This window comes from Hyperolius riggenbachi, chromosome 5 (assembly GCF_040937935.1).
Source record: "Hyperolius riggenbachi isolate aHypRig1 chromosome 5, aHypRig1.pri, whole genome shotgun sequence".
In the NCBI taxonomy this organism is placed as follows: domain Eukaryota; kingdom Metazoa; phylum Chordata; class Amphibia; order Anura; family Hyperoliidae; genus Hyperolius; species Hyperolius riggenbachi.
In genome coordinates, this window is record NC_090650.1 from 345,607,370 (window position 1) to 345,626,204 (window position 18,835).

An 18,835-nucleotide genomic window follows, 5' to 3' on the forward strand; every position below is an offset into this window, starting at 1 on the left:
TCAGGAAGTAGAATAGACCATCATATTTTTCCCCAATAACTTCTGTAGAGTTTGGATTTGAAACCTCCTGAAGTCTGAATATTTCACTCTCTTCAGTTGAAAAACCCCTTGAACTGAGCAGAGGCTTATTCCAGTAACACATAAGGCTTTATGAGCAGGTATATACCAATCCATCTGTCTTACTATTACTTACTATCATCCATATCTTACTATTTTTAATAGGATTCTAGCCACTTCTTTAGTTGCTTCCTTCATTCCTTTTTCAATCACGTTTTTTTGTAACTGGAATTATTTGTCTATAATTTACATACAGTATATTCCCTGTGATCTTTACACAGGCCCATTGTTCACTTTGTATGTTTGGAATGAGAAAGCATCAATAAATACTACACACCAATTGGTGGATACACTGATTGTATTTATTTTTATCTTAAAGGTCCTGATTTTTACATGTTTCCATAATATTGCCATGATTTTGTCCTGATGAAGTTTGTGTTGTCAATGAAACTTGTTGACAAGTGGTGTAATCATGTTTATATGAACAGCCCTATAAATAAAATCTTTACAAAATTATAAGTCCTATATGTAAGCTGAGAAAGAAGCAGAAGGTGAACTGGATTTCACTCTTTAAGGAGAACATGAGACGTTAGAAATGGTCAAAGGCAAATACTTAAGGAGAGGGGAGTCCCTGGATCCCCCAAAGTCTTCCCACGCTGTCCTCCATCGCTGCCTGGGACCCTACTTAACATTGTAGCCGCGCTCCTATTCTGGCCCAAGCTCCCCCATGCTGCACTTATGGGCGAATGGCTCTGGCTTACTGCACAGGGACACCCATACATGAACAGGCGCTGTATGGCCATATTCATGCCTGAAGAGGAGGGCGGCCCTAATCTTATTAGCAACAAGCCCTGGTCGGTAATATTTGGGGGGGGGGGGGGGGTCAGTGCTCAGAAACAGGGGACCAGAGGATGGCGTGGGAAGCCTCTATAGGTTCCAGAGGCTCCCCCCTTCTTAGGTAAGTGTGTATTTCTGTACCCAATGTTCGCCATGGGTACTCTTCAAATAAAGATAAGATTAGCTATAACTGCTTTCACCCATTGGGCCGATCCAAATCACTTTTTCTCCTAGGAGATATTTTCACATCAAGAAAATGCTCAGAATAATTTAGACAGTACTTTTTCGCCTACTTTTTGTTACCTTTTCAATTGCAGAGTTCTGAAAGTTAATTTAAACAGAATATGAAAAAATATCTCCTGGGAGAAAACTTGTGTATTGTACTGTCCCTATTACATGGCTCTGCAGGCTTGATAATTGCAATATAGTCATCATGTGCAGTGACTGGTCAAATGATGATTGGTGAATAAGAGCGCTACATTACTAGTAACTGCCTATGGACACAGGTTATGTGCCTGAGACAGCTAGAAGCAGCCCAGTACCAGTACTGGCAGAGCAGAGAGTAGGCTATATCAGGCCTGGTACACACCATGCAATTTCCCATCAGATAGACAGTCGACAGGTCCGATTTGATTTCCGATTTTTCTAATCAATTTACCGATTACTTCTATACAAATTTGATCAGAAAAACCTTCTGAAATCAGATCGAACCAGTTGGAAATTATCTATTCAAACGGCTAACTGACACGAAATTGCATGGTGTGTACCAGGCATTGAGAGAGAATATTAAAGGATACCAGACCCGAAAGGTAGTAGCGGGTAGTGTTGGGCGAACAGTGTTCGCCACTGTTCGGGTTTTGCAGAACATCACCCTGTTCGGGTGATCGTCGAGTTCGGCCGAACACCTCATGGTGTTCGGCCTTTTTAGTTCGGGTTCACCCGAACAGCTCTATGCCCAGCCGAACAGGGCCCCTGTTCGGCCGAACAGGGCCCTGTTCGGCCGAATACTGCCCCCCTATGGGGTCACAGGCATAAGGGGGGAGCATGCCCCGGTCGCAGGGGGGGTCGGAAATTCCCCCCACCCCCTCCGCTAGCGATCCCCCCTCTGCCCGCTTCCCCATAAAAAAGTTTGATGAAAGTACCGGTGGCTGGCCTGGCAGTAGAGTGAGTGAGGAGGAGGAGTCCGGAGAGTGACGCGTTGAGGCCGGGCAGCGGGCGGTTCAGCGGTAGTACCCTTGTGGTACTTCCGCCCTTTCTCTGACCTCACGTCCTCTGCATACGAGGGTACGCGTCACGCGTACCCTCGTATGCGTCATCACGTAGAGGACGTGAGGTCAGAGAAAGGGCGGAAGTACCACAAGGGTACAACGCTGAACCTCCTGCTGCCCGGCCTCAACGCGTCACTCTCCGGACTCCTCCTCCTCACTCACTCTACTGCTAGGCCAGCCACCGGTACTTTCATCAAACTTTTTTATGGGGAAGCGGGCAGAGGGGGGAGCGCTAGCGGAGGGGGTGGGGGGAATTTCCGACCCCCCCCCGTGACCGGGGCATGCTCCCCCCTTATGCCTGCGACCCCATAGGGCCCCCAAAAGCGGGATGTTCGGGGAGTTCGGGGTTCGGGCCGAACATGCCGAACATCTGGCCCATGTTCGGCGAACGGACCCGAACCCGAACATCCAGGTGTTCGCCCAACACTAGTAGTGGGTAGGGGGCATAATCAAATACTTACCGCGCTTCCCTTTCCCCTCCGTCACTCGCCGTTCTCCTCCACTCACTCCTGTTCTCCGCGGCAATTTGGGCGACTCCAAATCCAGACATACTGCGCCGCACATGCCCAGTACATCCATTATGTTCCCCTGTGACCGCGCAGAGTGATGTCACAGGACAGAAGGTTGCTTGCTCCCCCGTGTCTCCAATCAGCACGAATGCTGGGACGCAGGAGCGCGCTCGCTCCTGTCCTGTGACATCACTACGTGGCCACAGGGAAGCAGAATGGACATACTGCGCAGCTCAGTATGTCCGAGATTGTAATCGCCCAAGTCGCTGAGGAGAACAGGACTGAGCGAAAAGAACGGCGAGGAGAACGGAGCGGTAAGTATTTGATTATGCTCCCCGCTCACTACTACCTTCACTTTTTACCAGAGCCCTTTGGCTCTGTTATCCTTTGAGGGCTCATTCACAGGCGGGCGTTTTTGCCCTATTTTCAAGCGCCGGTGATTTTGAAAATCGCACTAAAAAGCTTGTGCAATGATTCCCTATGAGAGTGTTCACATCTGAGCATGTTCACCGCTCAGCAAAGAGCTGCCTGGACCATTTTCTGAGTGTTTTTGCTGAATGGTAGGTATAGGGAAATCGCTAAGTACTTGAAGAAGCGCTTTGTATAACGATTTCCCCAGCGCTTTTAAGAATAAATACATTGGGCTCGATTCACAAAGCGGTGCTAACCCAGTTAGAGACTTTAGGCGTGATAACCATTGCACCACGCTTTGTGAATCAAGCCTGGGCTTGATTCACAAAGCGGTGCTAACAGTTAGCACGCTGGTGAAAAGCCCCTTAGCACGCTGGTGAAAAGCCCCTTATCTTATGATAAGTTTAGGTGTGATAAGTTTAGGCGTGATAACTATAGCACCAACTGGGTTAGCAACGCAGTGCACAGCTGATCAAAAGTTTTTCGCTAGCAAAGTCTGGTGCACTTCGCATAGAGTTTAATGGCGCTGCTTTGCGTGCAGGATTTTGCACGCGATCTAAACTTATCTAAACTTATCACGCCTAAACTTATCATGCCTAAACTGGCTTTTCACCAGCGTGGTGCAATGGTAATCACGCCTAAAGTCTTTTAGGCATGCTAACTAGGTTAGCACCGCTTTGTGAATCAGGCCCATTGTATTTATTCTTTTCTGGGTCAAAGAGCTCACTTCCTGACTTGTGTCAGGAAGTAAAAAAACAAATCACAGCACGCAGCTAAGCGCCGGGAGGAGAACAAAACGTGCAAAATATCGAAAATCGCTGCCGTCAGGGATTTCTATTTTAGATGTGAACAAAGCCTAACAGACAATCTCGCTGAAAAAGGACCAGCCTAAAAACCTGCAATTCTTCTATATGAGGGCATCAGCGGGTACAATCAAGCAACTCTGTCCTTTTAATTTTTATTCTTCAACTTTTTTTATTAACTTTTTTTTTTTTAATCTCCGAATCATGACTTTTATGACCGCATTGCAGAGTCAACAGTCAGACTGCGCTTCCAAGTAATTTGTACATAATGTGCACACACAGTACATGAGTCATCTCAGTATCACACTGCTGGGAAAGACACACTAATGTTACGCAGCTCTAATATTTTCACAAATAGCCACATAAGTCATGTATGTTACTCATAGGAACTAAACTGTATCCTTATTCCCTGACTTTTTCATGCATCATTGAAGACCTGTGAAATCCCATCAAATATATCCTCAGGGAAATCAATGGGAATCTTATCCTGTCAGAGGGATGCACAACAGTGCAAATAATCTCACTGATTAAGGAGCAGTTTTACGAACATCAAAAAAAAAAAATGAGTTGAGGAAAACGAATGCGTCTTTAGTTATTGTTGTGAGTCAGCTGCCCTGTGCAGCCTGGATAGAGAAAACGTACAAGTATGATATGTTGCTAAACAGGCCGGCAGCTGTCTTAAAGGACCAGTATCACAAAAAACATTTAAATTTTAAATACATGTAAATACACACAAATAAGAAGTAGGTTTGTTTCAGTGTGAAATGCACTATAAATTACTTTTTTTCCTATGTTAGTGTATTTACAGTAGTTAGTAGAAATCTGATGGAACTGATATTTTTTTGACTAGTCCATCTCCTCTTGGGGGATTCTCAGTTTTTAATTTATTCTTCACAAAAGCAATCTCTGGAGAGGATCTAAACAAAGATGCAGGCCATTCCTCCCACCATTTTGCACACTACTCTGGCAGTTCGACCGAGCAACTGCCGTTCGCTAAGTGCTTTTGAAAATAAAGAAAACCCTGAGAATCCATCATGGGGGGATGGACTAGTTCAGTGATGGCTAACCTTGGCACTCCAGCTGTGGTGGAACTACAAGTCCCATGAGGCATCGTAACACTCTGGCGGCCCTAAGCATAACTTGGGGAAGCAGAGGCATGATGGGATTTGTAGTTTTGTCACAGCTGGAGTGCTAAGGTTACTAGGTTAGCCATCACTGGACTAGTTGAAAACCTGTCGGTTTTGACAAATGTATACTACCTACTGTAATTGTCAGCAATATAGGAGAAAAGTAATTTATAGCACATTTCACTTTGAGAGAAATGTACTTTTAATTTATGTTTTCATGTATTATAGATTTTACAATTTTTCGTGATGGTGGTCCTGGTCCTTTAAAGGGACCCTGTGGTGGACCCAAGCATATCAATTCAGTTCTTTATCCTGAGAGTTGTAAAAAAAAGATGAGAAGGAAGGAAGGACGATAGTAAAGAAGCGCTCCTTCTGTTTAAAAGTATTAAATAGATTCTAACCTTTCAATGCAGAGAGCAGCTCACCTTATTAGATGGCTGAACATGCCAATATTGACAGTCCAGCATTTCAGCCATCTAATAAGGTGAGCCGCTCTCTGCACTGATAGAGGAGGATCTATTTTATACTTTTAAAAGGAGTGCTTCCTTCTTCTCTTCAGTTTCCCAGCCATATTGTGGTATTCTATGGATGAACAGCTGCATACAGGGCCGGCCCGCCCAGGAGGCGGGGTGAAACTTTTGCCTCAGGCGGCACTTCTGGGGGGGCTGCACCCGCCCGTCCATGTGTGTGGGGGGCCGCCCGAGCTGGAGGGGATAGCGGGCAGGAAGGGGGTATTGGGCCTAGCGGCGGTGAGGGGGTTCGGACCCCCCCTCCCTTGCCTGGATCCCCCGTCCTCCACTCCCCTCCAGTTTTAAAAAGGTCCGTGCTGTGGCTGCAGCTATTCGTAAGAGGCAACGGGCGGGGATTACTCACCTCTTCCTCGTTCCAGGCCAGCGTGCGCTCCACTGACGTCACTTCCTGCTACGTCGCATTTCTTTGAAAATTGCCTCAGGCGGCAAAAAGTCTAGGGCCGGGCCTGGCTGCATATTTGTGTTTTTAGTCTTGCCACTACCATATTTGTCGGACTATAAGATGCACCTTTTCTCCCCTAAAAGTGGGGAGAAAAAGTCACTGCATGTTATAGTCCAAATACGGGGAGTCCCCAACTTACAAACGCCTGCCGATATGAATGTCCCCCTGTGTCCTCCTTTGCTCCCCCATGTGTTTTGCTTTGCATTGTAATTAGCAGTGGCGCATCTCTTACCTGATCTGAGGGCTGCTGTGGCCTTCAGCAGCTTCTCCTCCTTATAAGTTTTCTTAGGTGATATTTTCACATCTTATCAATAAAATGATTAACTAAGTATGTGCGATAGTGATTGGGGAAATCTGGAGGGAGTCGCACCTCAAGCTCATTTATCAAGCAAAGTACGCCTTTAATATTAAGTATAAAACCCCTCCTTAAGTTTATGTTAATAAATGCCCCAAGTGTCTTCTGGAAAATGCCACGCCGGGGCTCTGTATCTGGGATTGTGCCAATATTCTGTGGTTTTGGAGGTCAGTATGTAACTGCTTTTCTTACGTCCTTATGCAGGAGAACCTTTACGCTCAAGCCTATGCTCTTCGTTTTCCATTCACCCACCCAGATACAAGCAATTCGGGGGAAATGCTTCCAATCAAGATCACATCCCATTAATAGCCCACCTGATACTCCTAGCCAGCAAAAAGCCATGTTTAACCATTGGATATATTCCACCGCGCCATCGCTTCATGATGACCATGATGAACTGAGGCACCTTATGCACTTGGACAAACTGGAAGCCTTGACACATCTAGACACATGTGTCAAAAAATTCTTCAAGAAGTGGAAGTCCTATATTTTACATACCTTCACTGACTGCCAAATCCAGGAGTTCATGGCATCCTTTAAATATTTGTCGTGTTATGCCACTGAACAGTTGCTGGGCTCTCTGGGCCGACAGGAACTTATACAACCCTAAGGCCTAAAGTTAAGAGTATGTTATGTTTGTGATTATTTTCTATTTCCATGTGGCTTTGGAAATCTCAGACCTTTCGATGTTTGTCATGGGATGAGAGTACTTGGGGAGGGGAGTTAATGGGGGGTTAGAGGTGTGGGGGGGTAGATGCTGCGGTCTTTTTGTTTTTTGCCAATTTCCACACCGCTGAGCCCTGAGGTGATGGCACTTTGGTGGTGGCGGCCGACTGAGTGTTAAGTGGGGTGCCAGAATCAGAGCAGAAGGAGGAAGATATGTCACGCTTCCTTGCGGAAGCTGAGAAAGATGAGATGTTCTGTGTTAAGTAGTCAACTACGTCCTGACAATATTGGGAGTTGATGGCACGTGCCTTCTTCTGAACACTGTACTTTGGTCGAGGGCCGCACAAAATCACGACAGCGCGACCTCGAACAGACCTGCCAGGTGGCCTGCCTCTGTCCCCTAAATTTACTGTGATCCTTAGAAAAAGTGATAACAGAAGAAAATTCCATCTTAGATACAATTGGATTTACATTTTTTTTAATAAGCTTTCCCTCTCTCCCCTCTTGCAGGACTTTATTCCTCTCTTATAATATTTTTTTTTATCATAATCCTTTGCTACAAATTGATCTTGCAGTAATTCAGACTGCTTCCAATAATCTGTGTCATTCGTACAATTTCTTCTGACCCTGCAAAACTGCCCTCTAGGCTAGGAATCAATAGCTAATTATTTCTAACCAACCAATTTTTGGCCAAAATGGGTTGATTCGATCAATGGTACGGGACATAAAATTTCAGTTGATTTTGGTGGATCGGGATCATGTTGCTAACATTTAATTTTGTGATCAGCAATGCAGCAGCTACTATCACCTGTTCATGGAACGGTTCCAGCATCTGCTTCCTCTCTCTTCACTTCTGAGTGCCTGGGCCTGTGTGAGTTATTTACATTAGAGGCCTCTAGTGGTCACGTAAGGTACGTGCTACACTGCCACCAGTGTCTGTCCTCGTGTCTGTCCTCATGTCACACAGTCAGACACATAGGCATCAATTCATCAAAGGTTGTGCGATAAAAAAAAAAAAAAAAACAAGATGGGAAAATACTGCAATCGGTATTTTAACCTTCTTTTGCTAATTAATCAATATTTTCACAGGTGCAGTAGAAGTTCAGTAATTTCCTAAAATACTATGCTTCAATGCACAAAAACCTGTTCAGTAACAGCAGAAGAGTGTGGAGCTGTCTCTGATTTGTTACAAGCTGTTCTGTGCAGTGACGGCATTACAATAGTAAGAGGCATCCCCACATCCCTTTGGATGTATTTGTTTGTTATACTGTTTGTTATCCTGCCTCTGCTCACTCTGAATCTGTCCATTAGTCTTTCTTAAAGTGTAACTGTCCGGCATAAGATCAAAAATCAATTCTTTATTTTTATCTGGTAAACAAGTAATAAGGATGCTAATCAGGCAATCCAAAACTTAAAATCTCTATTACTTTTCTTGTTTATAAATGATCATTCCCCAGTTTACCTGACTCTTATTTGGTACGTTGCCGCAAAAAGGAAGTTGCCGGGCATGCTGGGTTGTCCTTTTTTTGCTTCTGTACATTAGTTAAGTCTGAGGGGAAATAAAGAAGTGTTTGAGACTCCTGAAGCGAATTATAAGGTAAAAATGGCAAAATGTATTCGCTTCGGAGTCTCTTTAACTATTCAACTTACTTGTTCAGTAACTGAATACATTGTCTGCACAGACTTGTACTACAGAATTAGGAAGCCAGCACCATTGGAATAGTATGTAAAGTTCTTTTTATTTAATTTTAGTACAGCATAAAGAGCAACGTTTTGGAGGGTATCTCCTTTGTCAAGCAACGCTGTGTTTTCTGTACTAAAATTAATTAAAAAGAGTGTTAAATACTATTTCAATGGTTAAATACTATTCAGATGGTGCCGGCTTCCTGATTCTACAGACAGTTTATCCGTGGTGCTGCTGGATCTGCCTGGGCACATCCATCCTACCGAGTAAGCCGGAGAGAGTGCTACACAACTACGTTCACAAACTTGTACTTCTGGATGCTATTCACAGTGTAAATATACTATATATAAAACTAGGCATACGAAACTAGACATATCTGAGCAGAAATATTCATAGAGGAATGTGTACATCTTTTACTGGGATTCTAACACACACTACAGGAGAAGACAGGACATCAAACACATTAAGTAAATAAAAAAAAAAATAAGGTTTTTCTGCCCTCTAGTGGTCGTAAAAGAGAAAAGTTTTTTTTTCTACTGTGTATGTAAATATTATTATTAATGTATAAAGCGCCAACATATTCTTTTTTTACCCCGTGGGTTATAGCAGTAAAGTACTGTGGGTTGAAACAGTCTCTAAATTAAAAGTTAATTCTTAGATCCCACCACTGCATTCTCTAAATACTCATATTTCTGTAAGAGTTATGCCGGGAATACACGGTGCGTTTCCGCGGCACGATCAAGCCATTTGATGGCTCGATTCATAATTTCCGTCTTGTCCGATCACCCGCCGCATCAATTCCGCGATCGGTACCGTGGGCGGGACAATAGAAAAAGATAAAGAAAACGAGCAGAAGATAAGAGAATCGCCCTCGGCGAAGAGCGGGAATCGATCCGGTGGTATAATCGAGCCGCGGAAACGTCCCGTGTATTCCCGGCATAAGGTTACGTCTTCCATTAACTTAGTACAATATGACATTGTTCAATTTAGTACAATGAAACTGAAAAACAAATGGGTCGTGTGTATTTCTGTGGGGTGGGGACAGTGGCGTAGTAACAGGGGTGCAGAAATTGCAACTGCGCCTGGGTCCTAGCAGCAGAGGGGCCCCCTAGGTCCCTCCTTTAACTGTTGCATCAGCTCTTCATGAGCTCTGTAGTGGTGATGATTACCTTTATATTTGCTTTGCATAATAGTAGTCATTAAACTATTCCCCTCTCCTTACTCAAAACTCTTTCGCACTGCAACAGTCCTAAGAAAGCAAGTCTGGGCACTTTGTATGGTATAATTGTTAAGTACAATCAAGACAAGACAAATAACATTTATATTGTGCTTTTCTCTTGGCGGACTCAAAGCACCAGAGCTGCAGCCACTAGGTTGCACTCTATAGGCAGTAGCAGTGATAAAGGTCTCCTACTGAATGGGTGCTGGCTTACTGAATAGGAAGAGTCAAGATTTGAACCCAGGTCCCCTTTGTCCGAGGCAGAGCCCTTAACCAGTACACTCACCAAACGGATCCCACATTCCTTCCCTTCCAGTGGTGTAGCTACAGAGTTAAGACTGTATTCAGTGGCTGTATTCAGTGGCTGTATTCAGTGCTAGGGTCTTAACTCTGTAGCTACACCACTGGAAGGGGAGGAATGTGGAGTCTAATTGGTGAGGGGTGGTTGTCGGGTTTGACGTAGTTGGGTATGAATGTACATTTTCATTGTATGTTATGTTTGTATTTTGTGTATTATAACTAAATTGCAATAATTTTTTGGGGTACTTACATACATCATTTACCGAATTTGACTGCCTGTTGTTTAAAAGACCTTCACTCCCCTTTGGAAATCTACATATGGTTGGAGCGTGAAAATTCTTGGCTTTCATTTGTACTATGCTCCGCATCGGTGTAATGCATTGTTCCTAAGTTGGGGGGTGTTGAATAAGGAGTGTCTATTCCTTATAAAGTGCTATTCCCCGCTTTACTGGAATCATTGTCTCCTTGCCCGCTCTCTTTGCTCGCTGGGCTGCGGGCTCAGTCCTCTAGTTGCTTGGACATTTTTTTATTCTAACTCTATGTGCACTAGGATAGTGCACACCAGAACCCTCGCCCCTTCACTTTGCTAGCTGGGCTGCGGGCAGGGCTGAAGCTACCATAGGAAAAAATGGGCAATTGCCCCAGGGCCCCAGAGCCTGTAGGGGCCCCCAAGGTGTCCCTCCCCCATCTTAACTGTTGCTCCCCAGGGACTCTGCAGAGTCTGTTAAGTTGGGAGGTGATTGGGGGAGGGTCAGCAGCCAGCTCAGGGGCCCAGGAGGGAATTTGGCTGCAACAAAGGGCCTCTAATGGCGCTTTTTGGTCAGGGGGTGTCTGTTGGGGGGCCCCTAGGGCCCAATTGTTACTTGAACCTGCCCTGGCTGCGGGTTCTCAGGTTAGTGCTGCTGCCAGCCAGGCACAGTGGGCACCCCTCGTTAAACACCCCCTGACTCAGTAACGGAGTATCACACTAATGCAGGGCATAGTGCGACTGAAAGCCACGATTCCTAGCTTTCCAACAATATGCCGATTTTTAAATCGGCTTATTTGGTAGACAGTACAATAAGTAAGTACCAATTGTTTTTGTACAACACTGACATCCATCCAGAGTCCAGACCCATCAGTCTAGATTTCTAACATGGTCTTTAACATGAGAAAAGATTCATGTGAAGTGTGATTAAATAATGCAAGAATATTTTCAGGCAATTCAACAGAATAACCAAGCAGCTCGGGGTGACCCAAATATAGGATAGCTTAGGGGACTAAAAGAGACTGAAAAGCCCTCCTACTAAAAAGCAATACTCAGTGTAGTTTGCCTTCATAAAACAAAAGGTACTTGCGATAATTCAACTTTAAAGAGAGTCTGAAACGAAAATAATTCTTGGTTTTTACCGGCTATTTAGTTTAAGCAGTATGAGGAGAGGTGAAACGCTGCAATTCCTGCAGCAAAACGAGGGCTTTATACCACCCAAATCCCAGGGCAAACAGCCACGACTTTCAAAGTCATGGATTTTGCTGCCCGTGGAGGCAGAGCTTTGGGCTGTAGCTCTGCCTCTACTGACGTCAATCTGCACACGGATCTCTGCTTCTCCCTGCCCCTCTCAGTGAAGGAAAACTGAGAGGGGCGGGGAGAGGCGGGGAGAGGCAGCGATTGACTGTAGTAGAGGCAGAGCTACAGCACAAAGCTCTGCCTCTTTCAGGAAGCACTGCCCGCATTTTGCCTCTGGGACTTGGGTGGTATAAAGCCCTCGTTTTGCCGCGGGAATGCAGCATTTCACCTCTCCTCATACTGCTGAAAGTGGATCCGAGATTAACTTTTACTCATTGCATAATTGTGTTCCTTTCCTATTGTTTATAGGGCATTCCTGAAGCCAAATACTTTTTTGTTTTAATACTCTAATTCCCTATAAACGAAATAAACCACGCCCACAGGTTTTCAGAGAGCCAAGGCACTTTCAGACAGTAGCAAGGGCTCATGGGAGCTCAGTCTGGGCAGGAGGAGGGGGAGATATTATTAGCCAGAGATTTGAGAGGCAGAGGGGAGGAGGAGGGGGGATTAGGTTCTTTTGCTCAAGATGCAGATAAGCCTGCCTCTGTGTAATGTTTACAAACAACATGGCTGCTGTCACTGTATCACAGGAAGAAATAATCATATTCTATTAAAGCTGTTAGCAACCAGATTTGCTGTGTAAACTATCTAAACTTTAGATAAGAAATATAGACAAGTTACTTGGTATAGTTTTCTTTATCTCGGATCCGCTTTAAACTAAATAGCAGAAAGACTCTCTTTAAGTGAACGGCTGTGGTCTCCCACAATGCATCACTACTGAATATGCAAATGATTTCTTTATGCCCCTGAAGCCAGGCTTACAGCCAAATCCGCTGGTATATAGAAAGCCTTTATAAAATGTACAGAGCCACATCATCATGCAGACATTGGGTTCAGGCAATTACAACCATAAAAGCAAACAGTTAAAATCAGTGATGGTCTATATTATTGATTTGTTTTCAGTCCAGGGCAAAACACAGCTGAGCCACGACACGTGCATTTTTACAGGTCACATATAAAGTCCATCCTGTGCTACGCCAAATATGGGAGACAATCTTTTTTAAGAAAGTCAATTGACAGCTGACAATTGATGTTTTGTTAAGAGAAAATAGCCAACTCTATAGACGTGATTGGGCGTATGCATTACACTGAGCGACTGGAGGGGAATACTGTAGAAGGTTAAAGCCTCTGAGGACGTTATTGTTGAGGTGAAAGGCAGCTGCCTGGCATGGGGTCTCTAAAATAACCTAGAGTTGTTACTGGCTGTTATTGTTCACCTTCAATAGCTCGGTTTGTTTGCCACTGTAGGGACTGTGGAAGCCTGTATTGAAAAAGACAAAATACAATCAATAGTGATTAGTAAAATGTTTCACGCTGTCACTGTATGAACTGTCTTTATTTGTGCCAAACATGATGCGGATAAAACCCCAACAGAAATCAACCCTCACATTTTGTCTTGTTGCCCACGCCAGGCTTTTAATGTCACTTTCAGGAAACAGCTACCAACTTTCTATGAATAGTTGCTTAATTTCTTTGAGAGGCATTTAAAGGTAATTCCAGGTTGCACTGGAGTTAAGCAAAGGATTTTCACAGAAGGGCTCCACTTTTGCCTTCAAAACATTATTCTATTATTCTTTGTGTGCGCGTAATCTGCAAGTGAGCATTACATGAACTTCCTGTGCTAGAGTGATCTGTTTAATCATTGCTATTTCTCAAACACTCCAAAGATGAGGGTCCTGCTTCAGTCAGGGGCTTGCACCAGATGGAGACAATAATACTGTATATAAACATTACTAAAAAAGAAAAACAACAAAATTATCCTCCCACACCACTCACTACAGTACCGGCATTTTTGACACATTTATAAAAAAAATAAAACTTTATTGTAAAACTGCAAATACTGAACAACAATATTTTAACACATTTATTGAAAAAAAATATATATATATACTGTAAATGCTATGACAGCTTCATGGCTATAATGATACTTCAAGCACGAACAAAACCAACATTTAGACTAGGTTCACATTGAGGGTTGAGTTGCGTTGCATTCCCTGTAACAGGGGAAACAGAATGGGAAAGCAGCGCATAGAGTGAAGCTTACAGTCAATGAAAAGTATGCTTCACTGTACTGTTAATGTGGGCATTATCTGGTGCACGCACTGCATTCAGTGGTCATGACATCATGCCCATGCTCAGTGCGCTCCTGGGCGCGACTTGTAGGACACACAGCCAGGTCAGCGCCTGCGCACTAATGCCCGACTCCAGAAGAGGCTGCCAGGGGGTATTATGTAGGATTGAAGGTGCAGAGAAGAGAACAAGGGGAGCGGTGGGCATCATGACAGCTGCCAGTACATGCCTCCTCCCCCCCCCCCCCTTTCTCCTACTTCATTCAACTCTGGTATCCTTTAAAGAGTGAACCCAAGGTTAGAGTGATATACTGTAGAAACTGACATATTTATTTCCTTTTTAAACAATACTAGTTGCCTGGTCAGCCCTGCTGATCTATTTGGCTGCAGTATTGTCTGAATTACACCAGAAACTAGCATCCAGCTAATCTTGTCAGATCTGATAATATTGTCAAAAACACCTGATCTGCTGCATGCTTGTTCAAGGTCTATGGCTACAAGAGGCAGAGGATCAGCAGGGCAGTCAGGCAACTGGTATTGCTTAAAAGAAAATAAATATGGGAGCCTCCATGTCACTTTCACCTCGAGTTCACTTTAAAGGAGAACTGTAGTGAGAGGGATATGGAGGCTGCCATATTTGTTTCCATTTAAGCAATACCAGTTGCCTGGCTGTCCTGCTAGTCCTCTGCCTCTAATACTATCAGCCATAGCCCCTGAACAAGCATACAGCAGATTATGTGTTTGACAATTTTGACAGATATGACAAAATTAGCTGCATGCTTGTTTCGGATGTGATTCAGACACTTCTTCAGTCAAACAGACCAGTAGGGCTGCCAGGCAACTAGTATTGCTTAAAAGGAAATAAATATGGCAGCCTCCATATACCTCTCACTACAGTTCTCCTTTAACTGAAAGGCTTCTTCAGTATATACAGCTCACCAGTCCTAAATATTGCATAAGTAGTTGAGAATACACTTAGGAGAGCACTTCAACAAATATTATTTTGTGTGAGACTTATGTAGAGAAGTGCTTCATAATATGCTTCCTGCTGTATCCCAACACCCTTAGGGCTGGTTCCTACCGGGAATGCAAGTCACATTCGCAACCACAATCGCGATCTTACACAATTTTGCCTCGATCTGCATTTGTGATTCCTGTTCAATAGAACAAGAACCACATCGCAATCGCCCCCAAAATACTGCACAGAGCTCGTTTGCGATGTATGCAAACAGTGCAGTGGGAATGATGCCATAGGGATACATTATTAACAACGCTTTGCTGATCACTGGCAATCAGCAAAGCACTGAAAAGTGCTCGAGTGTGAACCAGCCCTTACTCCAGCTCCCAATATACTAACAGCGCACCAACCTTCTGGGACAACTGACTCAGGATGATGCCATGTGCACAAAGTGTGAGAGGAAAAATTAGCTGTGTTGTGATATGGTACCTGTAGGTGGGGGGAGGAGGGAATTCAATGAAAAGCATGTAACCCTTACTTGCCCATACCATTTTAACCCCGACACACCCAGCCTCACCCATTTTCAACAAAGCACAGTTTGAGCACTGCCTCTATCCTTCTTTCCACAGTTTCCCTTTTCCAGAGTTTGGGTCAGGCCAGGATTTACATCACAGGAGCCTATAGGCACAGATGCCCTGACACCTTATGCTAGGTACACACTATGAGACGTTCTGGCAGATTTACTGTCAGATGGATTATTTCAAACATGTCCGATCTGATTTACGATTGATTTCCAAGCATTTTCCGATGGACTTCCGTCTATTTTCCGTTCACTTCAATAGGAAATTGCTCAGAAAATGCTCGGAAATCAGATCGGACACGTTGGAAATAATCAATCTGACAGCAAGGGCTCGTTTCCACTAGTGCACTGAGCGGGTGGGCGAGTTCGCAGGCGAATCCCATGACCCGTGCCATGCACGTCTATGGGAATCGCAGCCTCCCGAGCAAATTCTGCGGGGGGTTCCGGCCGAATCACTACCGCAAGCGATTCGGCCAGCGGCGCCATTCTCCCTTATGGCAGAGTTTCCCCGTGCGATTCATGTGCGGGGAAACTGCGGAATCGCGGCGGTTTCCGCGATAGTGGAAACGGGCCCTAAATCTGCCAGAAAATCTCATAGTGTGTACCTAGCATTAGACTTTGCCCTCCATGAACCAACAAACCCCCGCCAAATGGTACTGCAAGTGTCATGGCTGTCCCTTCTCCCTTACTTCCTTTGCCAGTCACAGGTAGCTACAGGTGCCCCTTAGTATTAGGTAGCCAGGTGCTCCTGACTGAAGGGAGATCTCGTCAGTGGAATGCTGAGAGCAGCGTGAGTAACCTCTCATTTACACTCTTATCAGGACTCTGCATAGGGAAGGAGGCGCTCAGGGAGGAGAGTGTGCTGCCTATCCATCATCAGGCACCTGTAAGCACGTGCCTACAGCACCTTATGGTAAGTCCAGCCCTGGTTTGGGTGGTTTATATTTGTTCCATGTCAGTGACCTACTAATATGTGACATTTTAGGATAAATCTTTCAGACAGGGAGCTGCTAACTGAAAAGATCCAAAACTCTACCCCCTCCCCCTTCCTAAAACAGATATCAATTGCAGCACTTAATTAAAAAGAAAAGAAAGGTTTCAAAAAACAATTTTCCACTATACAGTATATCAGATAACCCCGTTGTTTTATTTATGCTCAACACAAATGTTAAATACAGTTTAAGTGAAAATGAGAGACATCCTGTAATCGAGGACCACAGGGTTTTTTCCACTTTAGAGAAATGACTTTGATGAATCCAATTAAAAAGTGCATGTCCATACAAGATATGCATAATTCTGCTATAAATGGGCAGCTATTCATTATGGATGTTGAATAGTCATAAAATGTAGATTTTTTTTAATCCATTTAAAGCCTATCCTGCAGCAATGGAGGTTGATCAAGCCTTGCAAGTTGTTGCTACCAATTTCGACAGGCATCCCTACTTCTACTTACTACTTTCAAATCCCTCTGCATAAAAGTAGTGTTAGAACACTCTGCGGTACTATTCTATATTTGCACTACAGAGAGTACTGTTTCCATAAAAATAGCAAAAAAAAAAGTAAATTAACAAAACAAGAGACACAGACTACAACACTTACCTAAGTAGGGGGAAGACTGAATAATTTAGAAGCTTCCCTGCCCCCCTCCTCCCCACTGTTCCATTGCTGGTACCCTCCAAAGCCCTTAGTTTGTTTGGCTCCATACAGTAGCATGGAGCCAAACATTGCAACCACACTCATTTTCGTATGGTAGCGCGGCTATGAGCTTCCGGTGGTCCCACCGCTGGAACAGCAAGGTGGGAAGGGACAGCAAGCCTCTGGAGGATCCACATGCATCCGTCTACAGAGGTAAATATGTGACTTTTTCATTTTCAAATGTCACAGGTTTGCTTTAAAATGAGGTCTTTCTTACAAAAAATAGGCAAAATAAATCAAGAAGTCGTGGTTGCGGACTCCTTCCACAATGAAAGCACTCAAACTGGGGGAACCTCTGACAGTAGGGATAATCAATGAGATGTAAATATACCACTACCATAGAATCCATCCTTTGCTCCTCATTCATAATCTGGTATGCCAGATTGACGGCCAGCAACAAGTATAAACTGCATAGTCATTACCAATGTAGAGAAGATCAGCAAGATGATGACCCAAAACATAAGTCCAACCCATGCCGGAACTACCTTTGAAAAAATAAACTATGGTAGGCTGTAAACATGGAGTGGCCACCACAGCCCCAAGACTCCATCAAGCTGGTTTTTATTGGACCGAAGAGCATAAGCAAAGTATCCAACAAGAGAATTACTGCAATGTTCTGAAGAATATTTGATTTCTATAGTAGAAAGAATGTCAGGAGCATGTTCAGAAGTTATATCTAATTGGGGTGTGCCTGGTATGAAAGAAGAAAAACCTGAAACTGAGGTGTAGTATGCTGTTTAACAGGACAGAATCCACTCAGAAGAGACCTCACCATGGTTGACCAAAGACGTTATGTGCACTTGCTCAGCATCATATCCAGAGGTTGTGTTTTGCAATAGATATGGGATCTCTGGCAGCATTGCTGCAGAGGTGAGGGGTGGGGAGTCAGCTTGTTAGTGCACAGACCATTCACTACATCAAACTGGTCTGCATGGTTGTCATTCCAGAAAGAGGCCTCTTCAAAAGGTGATGTACAAGAAAGCCTGAAGTTTGCTGAAAACGAGCAAAGGACATGGATTACTGGAACCACGGCCCATGGTCTGGTGAGACCAAGATAAACTTATTTGGTTCAGATGGTGTCAAAATGTGAGTGTGTCAGCAGCCAGGTGAGGCATACAAAGACTTGTGTCTTGCTTACAGTCAAGCATGGTGGTGAGAGTGTCATGGTTTGAGGCTGCCTGAGTGCGTCTAGCACTGGGAAGCTACAGTTCATTGAAGGAACTATGAACGCCAAAATGCACTGAAACACACTGAAGCAGCACAGGATACCTCCCTGCAGTAAACTGGGCCGCAGGGCAGTAATCCAACAGGATACTGACCCCCAAAACATCACCAAGATGGCTACTTTTGTAAGATACTCAATACAGTTGATTTATAATTCCAAGCAATTAGAAATACTAAAAGAGCCTGTGACCCAAAACAGCTTTTTGAAGCACTTGCGCAAATATATGCAGCTTGAAAATTGACCAAAGTAGGATCGATTGGTCGTTTTTCAAGCTGCATACATTTGCACAATCCTGCATCCACCCCGAATTATTTCCATCTCATTGACAATTCCTACTGTAAACTATGGCCTGCATAGTAACACCCAAATCTTGCAAGGGTTGTTAGCTGCACAAAGCAGGAAACGTTGCAACTCTAGTGTAATAACTTGCAGTAATCTGCAAGCCAACCCATCCAATAAGAATCGGGCTAATAAATAACCTGTAAATAAAGTTG

General features: G+C 44.2%; 1 long non-coding RNA gene across 1 annotated transcript in view; it reads left to right on the forward strand.

Moving 5' to 3' along the window:
* The window catches only part of LOC137517754 (uncharacterized), a 37,849-nt gene extending 31,078 nt beyond the window's left edge, over positions 1 to 6,771 (forward strand). The window contains exon 4 of the long non-coding RNA XR_011020656.1: positions 6,544 to 6,771. This is a non-coding gene — a long non-coding RNA (uncharacterized lncRNA). The remainder of the gene's footprint in view (positions 1 to 6,543) is intronic.
* Positions 6,772 to 18,835: the final 12,064 nt, after the last annotated feature.